Consider the following 14,698-nt stretch of genomic DNA (forward strand, 5'->3'; position numbering starts at 1 on the left):
AAGATCTATTGTTGGTGAATTCAGAGGAATTGATGTATCCTTTTATTGATGTAATAGTGTTAAATTACTTATTAAAACCAATTTTAATTATCCTTCTAAATTCCAAAATAAAATTATCACTAATAAAGCATCATATGATATTAACTTCCATATCTATAAAGGGAAAATTGTTGATATCTTAAAATTTGATGACCTTCACAAAATTAGACCCAAGATCCTTCCTCTCACTTTTGATTTCAGAAGTAAATTTCCTTGGATGAGAATAATGAAGAACAAGAGGATCAGGGATCACAGAGGGTAGAGTACCCCAACTAAGAATCAGGAAAATCATGTTCAGGAAGAGCCACTTAGTATTGAAGATATAATTAATAAAGGGCTAGAAGAATGTTTATTTGATGAAGGAAGGCATAAATTAGTAATAGAAACTGACACCAAAGGTAAAACAAAGTTAGATGTGAGTGGCATGTCCCACAAAAAACATAGGAGAAAAAAGGAAAAGGAAGTAGACAAGGTCAATAAGGACACAAGCAGAAATGGATATGGTGGTACTATACAGTAGCAACAAATAAATAGAGACAATGTAATCAAAGGTTCAGAGATGCTTTCCACACTAATACTAAATTATACAAATAAAGGTGCAGAGCAGGAGAATAGATCAAGAAATGTTCAAACTGAACTTAACATGGAAAGTAAAGAGAAGGTCAATGAGGAAATGGAGAACCATTTACTAATTAATTCTAAAATAGACACCACTAAGGGTCCTCTAGCATAGGTGAATTAGAATGAGACAACAAGTTATGCCAAGGGAGCTCTAACAGCTGCCCCCTCTAGCACAACTCAAAAAGGAAATATGAACCAAAACAAGGAGATATTAAGTAAGAGATCAGTAGAGACATCTTATGAGAAGGACTCAGAAAGCTCAGTATATCCAACAAGTGAAGATATACATTCAGAAGAGATTTGTGCCCCTCAACAAGCAAGACATCAGAGAATAATCAAGTAAGACAATTAGAGGAGTTCAAAAACCTCATGTTGTTCACTTCATGCAGGGCAAGTAGCAAAAAAGAACAACAAAAGGACCCTAGCTCTCTGCAACAAAATCTACCTTCGATGAAAGACAATATGGTGGAGTCCCCTATCAAACTTAATAAGTTTTGGCAAACTCCAGCTGCTACTAGCAGTTCACCTTTTACTCCTAGTAGTAGGACCTAGCACATAGACAAAGACTGTGCACAGACAGCTAATTTACCAATTAAAGAGCTTCAAGAATTTTTGAACAAGGAAAGCTTCACAGGTCCTTCAAATGTTGAAATAGATATGGTGGAGACAGAAAGAGTAAATTTTGAATAGCTTACTGATGATTTAGTCCAAGTATTTTGTCTTGAAAATGTTGAGAAGGCTTCGGTAACTTGGAAGGAGGAACTTGTTTAGAGGATCCTCCAATTAGGAGGGGAAAATTATTCATGTGAAGATCTTAGAAGAGACATATTAAACATTCAAATGGAAGACATGGAATTAGCTTTCATCAAACAATCTGAGCTTGCTAAACAGATTATTTCAGAAGTTGACTTAGAGAATCAGGAACAGTTTCTATCAAGAAAGATTGACATAGTTCAAACAACAGAAGTCAATATAGAGCAGCTAGGTATCTACATGTATCAAGAAGGGCCTAAGTCCCCATGTTGTGGCAAGACAAAAGGCAAAAGAGGTAGGAAGTCTTTAAAGGAACTTAGAGAATCAGAGGGTCTTGGCAAGGATCAGTAGAAGATAGATCAAATTTTCTACAATGGGAAGGGGAAGTGCCTTCTTGATCAGGTATGAAGCTCAACACTTGGAATGCTAGGGGCCTCAATGCCCCTAGCAAAAAGAGGTTATTAAAACATAACCTCAAATATTTTAATTCAGATGTTATTCTAATCCAAGAATCTGAATTAAATTCATTAGAGATAGATAAATTTAGTAGGATGTTAGGAGTATGGTGCTTTGCATTTCAGGAATCTTTAGGGGCATTAGGGGGTTTGGGCATCCTTTGGGATCCAAGGAAGGTTAATATTATAATTCTCAATAGTTCAAACAATTGGATAAGTGGTAAAGTTCAAAGTCTAAAATCAAATCTTAACTTCACAGTCATAAATGTGTATGGTCCAGTTAACAATACTGATAAAAAATTGGTCTAGAATGAAATTGGTCAATTCTTGGATAGTCAAAAAAATGAATTCTTTATATTAGGAGGTGACTTTAATACTATTTTAGATATTAATGAAAAGGTAGGAAGCACTCAGGTGCAATCAAAAGCATCTAGAGACTTTAAAGAATGGTGTGCTTTGCATAATTTAATTGATACTCCTATCAATAATGGCATCTATACGTGGAACAATAGGAGAAATGACTTTGCTTACATCGTAGAAAAACTTAACAGATTTATGATAAAAGGTGAGCTGGACATCAACAATTTAAATCTTCAATCTTCAATTTTACCTATAGCTGGATCTGATCACTTCCCTGTCATATTCAAATTCATTGAGCCCCTCAAACTAGCTAGAAACCCATTTAAGTGTGAGAAAATGTGGTTCCTAGACCCAAAATTTCTTAATAACATCAAACTTTGGTGGACACAAGATAGTTGTGAAGGGTCTAAAATGTTTGTCTTCATTAATAAATTAAAGATACTTAAGGAACATATCGTTAGGTGGAATAGAGAACACTTTAACAACATCTTCAAAGAAAAGTTTCACATAGAAAATGAACTTAAGGAACTAAACTCAGTAGTTATCAGCAAGGGTATGGATAACAGGAGCTATAATCTTGAAAAGGAACTGCTAGCTAAGCAAGAAACTATACTCTCCAAAGAAGAAATATTTTGTAGACAGAAATCCAGAGAGAGATGGCTAGTAGAAGGTGATCATAACATGAATTTTTTTCACAACTTGACCCTATACAACAGAGCTAAGAGAAAAATCACGCACATAAAAATTCAGCAAGGAATTTTAACTAAAAAACTAGGAGAAATAGTAGACACCTTTGTTAAATACTTCTAGGATATATTGAATAACCACAAAGGCTCAAATTATACTGCACAATCCAGTCTTCTGAAATTTATCCCTAAAGTTGTTACTCAAGAAGATAAAAAAAACCTAATCAAATCCATCACTTTAGAAGAAGTTAAGAAAGTGGTCTTTGATATGAATCTGGATAAATCTCTGGGACCAGATGGATTCTAGGCTTTCTTCTTCCAAAAGTGTTGGGATACTATAGGTATTGACCTTTGGAAAGCTATCGAAGCCTCTAGAAATGGAGGTTCTCTTTTGCCAAAATAAATCACTCCTTTATCACGTTGATTCTAAAGAAGTCTGATCCTGAATCACCAAGAGATTATAGATTGATAGCTTTGTGCAATACAGTTTATAAAATATTCTCCAAAGTTTTAGCAAACAAGTTAAAAGAGATCCTCCCCAAGATCATCTCTAAGGAACAAACTGGCTTCATGCCAGGAAGATCCATTCTTGATGCATCATTACCATTCAAGAGACTATTCACTCTGCTTGTCTTAATAAGGAAGCATGTATGCTCATGAAACTGGATATCCAAAAAGCATATGATATGGTTGATTGGAGGTTTCTATGCAAGATGCTAGAAGCTTTTGGATTCTCTCATCAATGGATTAATCTAATTTTCAAAATTATCTCAACTCCTAAAATCTTTGTTCTCATCAATGGTACACTAGAAGGATTTTTTGATATATCGAGGGGCATCCAGCAGGGGGACCCTTTATCCCCTTCTCTTTTCATCATCATGGTAGAAGCCTTTGGGAGAGCCGTGATGGATGCATATAATAATTAGAGAATTTCAAACATTGTTGTCACTAAAAATATGCCTAATATAACCCACCATCAGTTTGTTGATGACACTATTCTTCTTGGGAAGAGCACGGTCTCAGAAGCTCACTCTCTCAAAAACATTATAAATACATATATCGAAGCCTTAGGATAGAAGGTTAATGATCTTAAGTCTAAAATTTTCTTCATAAACACTAAGCCAAAAATAGAACAGCAAATTTGTAGGATTATGGGTTTTAAGAAAGGATCATTTCCTTGCAAATATCTGGGTATAGCTCTAGAGAAAGGTTTAAAATCAGGAAAGGTTTGGGACAACACCCTAGAAAAATTGGACTCTAAGTTATGTTCTTGGAAGGATAGATAGCTCACAAAGGTTGGGAAATTCACTAAGATCCATGTGGTTCTCTTAGCCATTCCGACTTACCCTCTCTCGTGCCTTCCTCTTTCTAAGTAGATTCTTAAAAAATTTGAATCCAAAATGAAAAATTTTCTTTGGAACGATCGGGACAATGACAATAAATTGGCTCTCATCAAGTGGGAGAGCATTTATAAACCTAAGGCTTTAGGAGGTTTAGGGATTAAAAATTTACTATGGAAAAATGAAGCCCTAGGGGCAAAGCTCAGTTGGCGACTATACCACGAAAGTAATCATAAATGGGCTAAGATTCTCTATAATAAATACCTAATTGTGGATGACCAGCTTTCTATCTTCAAAATTATATCTCCTCCTAAAGGTTCAGAATGTTGGAACTTTATGATTAAATGTCACAATTTAATTAGTAAATTCCTAACATGGGATGTTGAGTCTGGTGATGAGGCCCTATTCTAGGAAGAGTCTTGGGAAGGTAAACCTCCACTTTCTTCCTACAAGGTTCCTCTGACTCTCAAAAATAGATTAACTGATCTGTGGGGCAACAAAGTTAGGGATTATAAAACTTTGACAGACTCAAAAGGTTCTCCAGTATGGAAATGGAAATCTCTCTGAGGTTTAGGTTTTGATGATGATTTAATTAATTATTTCAAGAAGATTTTGGAAGATAGGGAACTTAAGCAGTCTAACAAAAGAGACACTTTAATTTGGGCCACATCTAATGATGGGAAATATAACGTCAAAAGTGGTTATAAAGCTATTCTAGAAGCTAATAGACCATAATTAGTGGATATCCCATTAAAGCTCTACTAGGATTCCTCCTGCCTTCCGAAAGCTAGATTCTTTTTATGGCTTGCTATACAAAATAGGATTCTATAAATGGATAGATTAAACATTCTTAGCATCCAAGGCCCCTCTAGATACATTCTTTGTCAACAAAATACTAAAAACATGGATCACCTTTTGTATCTCTGCCCTTACTCCCAAAGTTGTTGGGAGTGGCTTAGGCAAATGTTGGGATGGTCTTCCCCCTTCCCAAAATCTTTGACTGATTTGCTTATGGGATGGCCCTTAAACATTATCAAAGGTATTTATAGTAAACTTTGGAATATTTCCCCTTTTATCCTGATCTGGGAAATTTGGAATGAAAGGAACTGCCATATCTTTCACAATTTGAAACTCAAACCTGAAGATCTTATCTCCAAAAGAGAAGCTAGTATTGTAGAAATAACTAACTCATATTTAAGGAAGTCATGACTAGAGGAAGGCTCATTCTCTAATTGGGATGGTTTCATGAAGAAACTCTGGCCTAACTTGATCAATCCACCTTTATACTATTCAAAGGTCAATAGAGAGGCTAGGCAGAATTGTAAATGGGAACCACCTCCTAGTGGTTGGGTTAAACTAAATTTTGATGGAGTAGCTCGGGGTAATCCGGGTATAGACGGTATTGGATGCATTATTCACAATGAGGATAAGCTTTGGATTGCCAAAAAAGCAATGTTGATTCTCCCTACCTCTAACAATCTAGCAGAACTTGAGGCCCTCTGTCAAGGGATCAAGTTATGTCTTAAGCTTAACCTTCCTGAAGTCATTATCGAAGGCAACTCTCAAATTATTGTAAATGCTATTAGAAAAAGGTCAACTCCTAATTGGGTCATTAACTCTCAATTAGAAGTGGTCCTCTTCCTAATAGATAAGCTAGATGATTATAGGATCAGCCATATTTATAGAGAAGGCAATCAACTCGCAGATCAATTAGCGAATTTGGGAGCAGATGGAGTTAATTCTTTATTATTAAATAATGGTTACTCTCTCTCTCCTTGAATTTCCAATTTTCCTTGATTTTAATCCTTATTAATTTTTATTAATTTAATTAGTAATCTCCATGTTGATTATTTCTTTTGTGTCATTTCACGCGCACCTTGCTTGGTCTTTCATATATCATCCCTAAATCTTTTGTTCCCTAATAAGGCTCTCTTTTGGCTTATCATATAAGCATCATTTATACAATTTGAATGGTTACGGTACCTTTCTCATCATTTATGCATCAGCCTCATATGTTCGATCGCCCAAAGTTTCGTGTAATCATGCCTTCCATTATGGTATATCACAAGCCCTAGTACTTCACATTCAATTATTATATGTTGCCCTGTTTTTGCGATTTGGAGTCTATAGTTTATATGTTCAATTCCAAAAGTTTCTTTGTGTTATTTTTGGGCATTATCATTTGGGTCTTACATTTCATTGACATCGCTGAGTATGGAGTCCAATGTTGCCCTTTTCCATGCCTCCAAGAATTGAACTATGGCCTTCTATGGGGCAGTGAAACCAGAAAGGTGGAACCAAATTTTATATCCGGTGGATGATATGTCTCATTTTGCGATTAACAAAGCTCTTTTGAGGGAGTATTTGACTACCAATATACATGGAGAACAAATAGTGATATTATCAAGTCATTTATTGGCTGCCTGGTAAGAGCCAAAGTGCAAGCGGATGACATTGTAATGCTTTGTGATGACTTTTTGTCCCTACCTGGAGGAAGGGATTAGAACAAGTGGTATATAGTATAGACAACAAATTTTGGATTCCCTTTCCTGAAAAATACATGAATCTTCCTTTGGGCCACCCAGATTTAGTCACCACTCCCCATCGTCAATCTCTAGTCATTCGAGAGAACATAGCATTCTATCGTGAATGGCCTATAATGGAGGCTAGCTTGCATTTTCTTCTTTGTTGGCGAGGAATCATAGCTAAAGATAATGTGGTATGGCTCACCAATTATCTTGGCCTCTTCAATTCCTACACTCAACTAGGGGTGACATTTGATAACCTAGATGATTTGGATTTCTGCACCCCAAATGCAAAAAAGACAAGTAGAGGGAAATTTGACTTTGAATTCCCTCCCAATTATCAAATGGAGTGATACTGTGATATCATGGATGTAATCATGGTCTACTAGAAGGAAGGCAGAGGTTCGGCTTGAATTTGATAGTCTCTTCAGGTCAAATTTAGTATCTTAGGGTTTCATGGTTTAGACATATATAGCAGTTTTGTTAGTATGCTTAATGATCCTTTGGTTTAGACTCTCGGCTTGATATATATGTATAATTTATGTAAAGCTCTATTATAAATCTCCAAGACTTATCCTTTTGATAATGTGAACAATTCAAAATATACTTATAATATATGGCAATCGACTATGATCTATTCAATTTATGGTTTCTACTAGATAAAGCTTTATTTTGAGGGTTTGTTTTACCCTAATGTTCCTAATTAGGGTTGCTTGCTGTAGATAGTTCCTCTCGGGATGTGACCAGGTTTGGCTTTTAAGTATTTTTGGTTTTTTTTATTTCTTTGTATGGGATGTTATTTTGATTTGATCTGTAGTATTCGCTCTTATATGGCTGTTGCATATGATCAATGTATGTGATTTCCTTAAATATGTTGAAACCCTTAGACTTTAAGAAATATAGAAATTAAATTTTATGAATACTCTATTTATTTATCGATAGGTTAATTTATTCCTGTTTGAGGATTTGGTTGTTAGCTTGGGGTTGGTTAAGGATCGATAATACCAATGGGGAGGATTTTACAATCTCCTGGAGGGTAGTTTAGTTTTTTTCTCTCAAGTATTATCTCAGCTTAATCAAATTCATTTATGGCTTTCCATCTTAGGAAACTTTCTGGTTTTTTCAATAATGACTCAGAAGGTATCATTAAGGATTGGAAATGATTGGAATGGATCTACTTAGTCAGATTGGTTATTTCTTAAGCTTGAAGGCTATTAATTATGGTTAATCTTGTCGATCTGAGATATTTTCTTATTTCCTATTCTATTCAATGTTTGTTAGTTTTTTCATATTGGTTTCATTTGATTCAGATGCACAGTGCTTCGTATTATGTTAGGCCAACTTAGCTTTCTAATATCTCTATATTTTTCTTTGTATCTACAAGATATTGATGCTTGGTGTGCCTTTCTAATTAGGATTGTATATGATCGGCATGGATTTGCTAATTTTTATGATTTGTGGTTTTGGTTTGGCTCCATGGTGTGGGCCTCTTATCTCAATCCCATCTGTGAGCCTTTCCTCTGTGTTTATGTTATTGCAAAGTGTCAATTAATCTTTTCCCTATTAATTACTTTAATTGCATATTGGTTTCAGTGGTATTATTAACTAAGTAACATAGATTACTTTTAGTTAACATCTTCCATTGATCCTCTAAGGTAATTTCAAATCTACATTACTCTATTCTAATTACATCTAGATTTGTTAATATAAATTTGATATTATCTAGTTGTGTTAATAGAAACTTGATATTATCTAGATTGATATTATCTAGATTGAAATTCTTATTAGTTAGTAATTAGTAAGTAGGGCTAATTCCTTTTAATTTTCCTATCATTCATTATATGAGTATGGTGTATATAATAGTAGTTTTGTTCTTATCCTTTTCTTCTTAGAGTTCTCTTGGTTTTCCTTCATCTCTAAGAAATTTTCATGGCCCCAGTTAATTATTCACATGTAAACTATTCAAGGATGGCATTGATCATTCTGATCCCTTAGATGGATTATCTTCTTTTTGTTTCTAGGTTATCTAACCTTTTTAAATGATTGGCTAGTTGGTAGTCTCTTCTATATGATAGATTCTTCTCACGAAAGGCTAAATTATAGAATGTTGGTCTGATATCATATGGTAGTAGTTTCAGATAATCAAATGAAGATGTAATAATCAGGGGTATGCTCCTTTATCGATTTTATTTAAGTGTATATAATGTAGGTCATCAATTCATTAGGGTATGCCCCTTTTAAAATTGTAATAATATAGGACATTTGTCCTAGGCAAGACTAGAGGTTTTCTTCTCTGTTCTTTCCTACCACTGCCCATTTGAACGAAGTAAGCTATTGTAACTTATCATTTTAATTAATAAAAATTATCATGGCCTTGGCCGTTTACTAATCAAAAAAAAAAAAAAAAAAACTCTCAATATACTATATGCTCAATTCTTTGCAAAACAAGTATGCGGATTTAAACCTAATATAAAACTGGTTAAATTATGATGTTTTTTATGGGCTCACTCTAGTTCACTTTTTTATGAACTAACAATGAGATGCAAATGATTGGTTTGTTTCTATTTTAGTAATTAGATAAGTAGGCTTTGAATCTTTATGGCTTATGGATAATGTGGATGGAGTTTGTCTTTGGTCCCTGATAGTCCATGGAGATTTAAAACTTTTAATGTTCTTTTATCAGTAGATTAGCCCTTCGTTCATAAGTTAAAATATCTGCTTATTATGGTAATGAAGATTAATTTGGCTTCTCTGTTTAGATGGTGTTTCAAGAATGATATTTTAAGGGGTGGTTTCAATGTGATGGACAGAATGAGTTTTATTGTTTATAGCTTTGGTCTATATCTACTTGTCACTATGGATTTTAATGTTGCTTATTTTATCCCTTTGGTTTCAAGGTGGCATGTGTCCTCATTACCATGGAATAGTTGTTTTGTTTTAATTTGCATAGAGGATATCATAGGGTTTTAGTCTAGAAATTCCTTTTTTAGTAGTTTTATTATTGGTACTAATTTGGGATTATTATCTCTATAATATAAGAAGTATGTTCCTTTTATGCATAAATTATTAACTTAGGACCTTTTGGGGTGATGATCCCTATGCTAACAATTAGTTATCTCCTTATAACGTTGAGATCTCTAATGTTTTTGATTGATAAGTATAGTAGACGAAGTATGAGTTAAGAATGAAAGGCTTGGACAGCTCAAAGGTGGATTTGAGCAGGCATAAAAAAGATCTTTTATTCAATATTGATGTAATATAGAGGGGTATGCCCCTTTTAAAATGTAATAATATAGGACTAGTGTCCCAGGCAAGACTGGAGGTTTTCTTCTCCATTCTTTCCTACCAATACTTGTTTGAACGGAGGACATCTATTGTAATTTTATTTTATTTAATAAAATTTATCAAGGCCTTGGTTGTTTACTGATAATAAAAAAATGCAAAAGTTTGCACATGAAATTAAAATATAATAAAATATTAAAAAAAAGGTTTTGCGTGATTGCAAAATCAAAACCCTAAATGGAGAAAGCTCTTTATTAAGAAATTAAAGCTCATTTCTCCACACACAGATTTGGAGGAGCCAATTTTCAAGAAGAGGGTTTTTGAAAGAAAGGGAATTTGCTTGCAAGCTTCATGCATCTATTTTTCTAGCATCATATCCAAGTAGGATCTTATGGGTTTTACGCAATAGTTTATTTCTTTGAAATCTTTGTCTTCTCTATGTCTGAATGGATGTGTATTCAGAATTTGATTGGGTTGAAACCTTTGTTTGTGAATCTATTGTTCTTCGTTATGAAAAATATTTGTAAATGAATTGAAGGTTTGAAACCCTTGTTTGGTATATTTTAGAGAATTTGTAATTGGATTGATTAAAAATGAGATGGAAGTTTAGAAAAGAAACCCAAATTTGTTGATTAATTTCAATTGTTTACTCTGGGTTTCTATATCAAATCTATATGGGAGAATCATTTCAATATATATATATAATTATATATAATTATCATAGTAATTGGTAATTGTTGTGGTAATTATAAATATATATATAATATTATGAAATTACTTTTCGTACAAGGGTATTTAAATTGTATTGTTCTTATATGTATGTATGTATGTATGATAGTAATTGGTAATTGTTGTGGTAATTATAAATATAAATAAATAATATTATGAAATTATTTTTTGTATGGGGGTATTTAAATTGTATTGTTCTTTTATATATATATATATATATATATATATATATATATATATATATATATATATATATATATATATATATATATATATATATATATATATATATATATATATATATATATATATATATATATATATATATATATATATATATATATATAACGTGGGAGGCGAGCCACCACCCCCACCTCCCCCTCCTTTCCTTTAATGTCGGTGGCTCATTTTTTAGGGACTACATGTGGCAATCATGTTGTATCAATAGTGTTGCACACGACAATAAGCCTATGGGATTTACATTAACAAGAGGGTAAGTGTTGTTATTAAAAGATTTTTTAATTTTTATTAATGTTTTAAAATGTGTAAATTTTAATATAGTTTTGTTATATATATATATATATATATAATATTAATGATTATTAAATATTTTAAATATTATTATTAATAATAATTAGTATTTTGTTAATAGAATAGTAATTATTTTATTAATAGAATAGTAATTGTCTTATCAATGGTTTATCATAAATTATTAATTATTATCTTTAATAATTTAATTGATTATTGTTGTATTTTAGTAATATTTAAATTGAAGATTTTTAATTATTCAAATATTTTTGGAAAGTAAATTTGATAATTGTAATTGGAAAAATGTTTATTTTAATAAAATCAGGTTTTACTTGAAGGTTCAATTTTATTTAAAAATGATTTGTATTACTAGGGGAATTTTATTACTTCTTTTGATAATTCAAAAACCTTAGTAAGTTTGATTCTTTGGTAATGAAAACTGAAAGCCCGATTGTATATCGAATCCTTTGTGTTTTGAAAACCAAATGACCTATGAAAACAGTTGCTAAATTCTGATGAGATGTATGTTGTATTTGATGTTTGGATTTCAGGTTTTGACTTAGTATGTTGACCATTCGGGATGTTTACCAAAGGCTCGAGAAGTTATGTTCTATGGTGACGTTATGTATATGATCTTTTCTACTTGACTATTGTGATGTAGTTATGTGTTTGCTATGATGAGTTTTGATCAATGTTTGATAGTGCTTTCTAGTTGCTTGTATAGGACTGAGGTGATTGTTGTGCTTGTTTTTTAAGTGCTTTCTAGTTGCTTGTAAAGGACTGAGGTGGACATTTTGTTATATCTATAGGCGCTTTCTAGTTGCTTGTAAAGGACTGAGGTGGACATTGTGTTATATCTATAGGTGCTTTCTAGTTGCTTGTAAAGGACTGAGGTGAAAACTGTGATTCTATGAGTTATACTTTTATGAGCCTAGGGTAGGTAATCTATGTGTATGTTGGGAGGTAGCTTGCAATGGAGGTCAGAGCCCTAAAGAGGATGCCTGGGTAACCCATTGTAAGTTGTTTTAATAAGTGATAACATTTCATTAAATGAGAGTAAAATGAATTAATAAGAGTCATTATTTTTCCTCGCCCATGCCTTGAGTGCTAGTACATGCTAGCATTGGAGTAGAGAGGATGCTTGTTTGTGACTTTGCTTCATTAATATGCCTTGTTTGTTTGAAAGGATACTAGTGCCACATAGAGACACTAGGGGGCTAGAGTCCATAGTGGTTTCTAGGGTAACCTTAGAGTTGGATCATGTGATGACATTTTCCCACTTGCATTGTAGATTTCCTACGTGTCTTTGTTGCCTCTAGGTTTAGATGTTACTGGTGTCTTGGTAGCTTTGAGATAGATTGCTATCAAGTTTTCCTTGATCTAGATGTTGGTTATGACTTGTGGATTGATATCTGTTTGGGACTTGAGACTATCTCCTCAGCATGGTGGGAGTGGGTGTTTTAATTCCACGAGGTCAAGTGGTAGTTCTTTTTACTTATATCATTGAGATTTGACAGTTGAATGTTGTTGTTGGATGTACTTGTGCAGCTATTCCTTTCTTTCTAATCTTGTATTTCTATTGGATAGTATTAGTATGCTGTATTGTACTTGATTTATTAGAGATTTTATGAAATGATATATTTTATTGATGATGTATATTCTTTAAGCTTTTCATACCCTATGACTTGTCCACTGGATGATTATGCATTCTGGTTATGCCAAGTGGCATCCTTTGTAATTGTATATTATTTATTGGATTCATACTTGTGATTATTCCATGATGTGGATTTGGTTATGTTTTATATTTAATATTAATAAACTTTTACATGTGATTCAACATCATGGAACCCTTAAGAGATGTAATCTATTTTGGATGGTTGTACGTATGTGAGTTATTGCTTCTGCTATGTTACCTGTTGATGTTATTATCTTTATAAAAAAATGTTTGACAAACTTAGTGAAAACTTTAGGTTAATTTCTTTTGGGTTCCTTGGCGGGCCGTTACACATATCATTTCTCTTATTTAGATGTATTTGGATTAGCATGAAATGAGAATGTGTCTACATGTGAAATGGTGATGATAAATGTAGTTGCAATAATGGTGATTCAAAATGCAAAGTAATACATAAGACTTTCTAAGCTTTGGGTAATTTCCTAAAATTAGGACATGACAATTTCCTAAGATCTAAAGATGACTAATGAAAATGGGACAAGATGAATGATTATTGTGATGCTAGGATTATGTATCCAAGACCTAAGAATAATGTGTCTAAGAATCACTTGGTGTTACAAAAGATGTGAATGTGCCTAGTTAAGATCTAGATGGGGTAGATTGTCAACCTAGGATAGACTTGTGATCTTTGGAAGATACAGATAATAAAATATAACCCAACCTATAGAACAAGGTTATAAGGATTACAAGTGATGAGATTAGTTACCCTGGACACCATTTAGTCAAATGGAAATTTGTGAAAGAGGAGAGGATGGGTGAGAAAAATGTAAGGTGAATAACTCAAATAATGGTGACACCAAGTTTGGGATTGGGATCTCGATTGGGTTTGATCGGTTTAAGAGTTGGTTTTCTAAAACATGATCATTCTAACAATGATGAACTATATACTCCAAAAGGATGACATCTAAATAATGATCCTAAGGAGAGAGTCTAAAATGTGATTTCATGTTTTCAAGAGTGTGATAGAGAGAAGGTGGATCTAATCTTGAAACTAGTATGATGTGAGTAAAATGAAACTTTGGTTCACAACATGTCTAGCCTCCATGTTTCGCACCTTGATTTCCCACTCACACTAGTTTGCATTTGGGGATGCTTTCTTTTCTGCTAAGATAGTTTTCAATAGACTTTTATTTGAGTATAACTATTTCTTTGTGGATTTCTACTCTCTACGTGCAATGGAGGGTTTGATTTTAACTTTCTTGAACTTGGGCTTAGGTTGAGCTAACATGAGTTTCAATCACTGATAATCTTGACATGTTTTGGTTTATTTTCCAACTTCTCATATTTAGATAGTGACTACACTGAGTATGCTCTAACTTTGATTTGGAAACATGTGATGTTTTGGAGTCAAATGACCAAATAGTTCCTCAAAGGACAAAGTAACTTTGAGGGAGACAAAAAGTGGATCTCTTTTGACAAAAGGACCTTGTGACCAATTTTTGAGAATGGGTATGTTTTTAAGAAATATTTTTACAAATTCAAGTCACAATAAATACACTTCAAGAACATACCACCTTATGGTCATTTATTTGTAATATACTATTCATAGGTCTACAAGGAGGAGCCTAGTCTTGATGTTTCCTGATTCCCATGCATTTTGTCTCTCTCAATCTAAGAGATTATGTGATGCGGAGATGGAAAACAAAAG

Source organism: Cupressus sempervirens, chromosome 10 (assembly GCF_028749045.1).
Source record: "Cupressus sempervirens isolate cs-2001-9-10 chromosome 10, ASM2874904v1, whole genome shotgun sequence".
In the NCBI taxonomy this organism is placed as follows: Eukaryota; Viridiplantae; Streptophyta; class Pinopsida; order Cupressales; family Cupressaceae; genus Cupressus; species Cupressus sempervirens.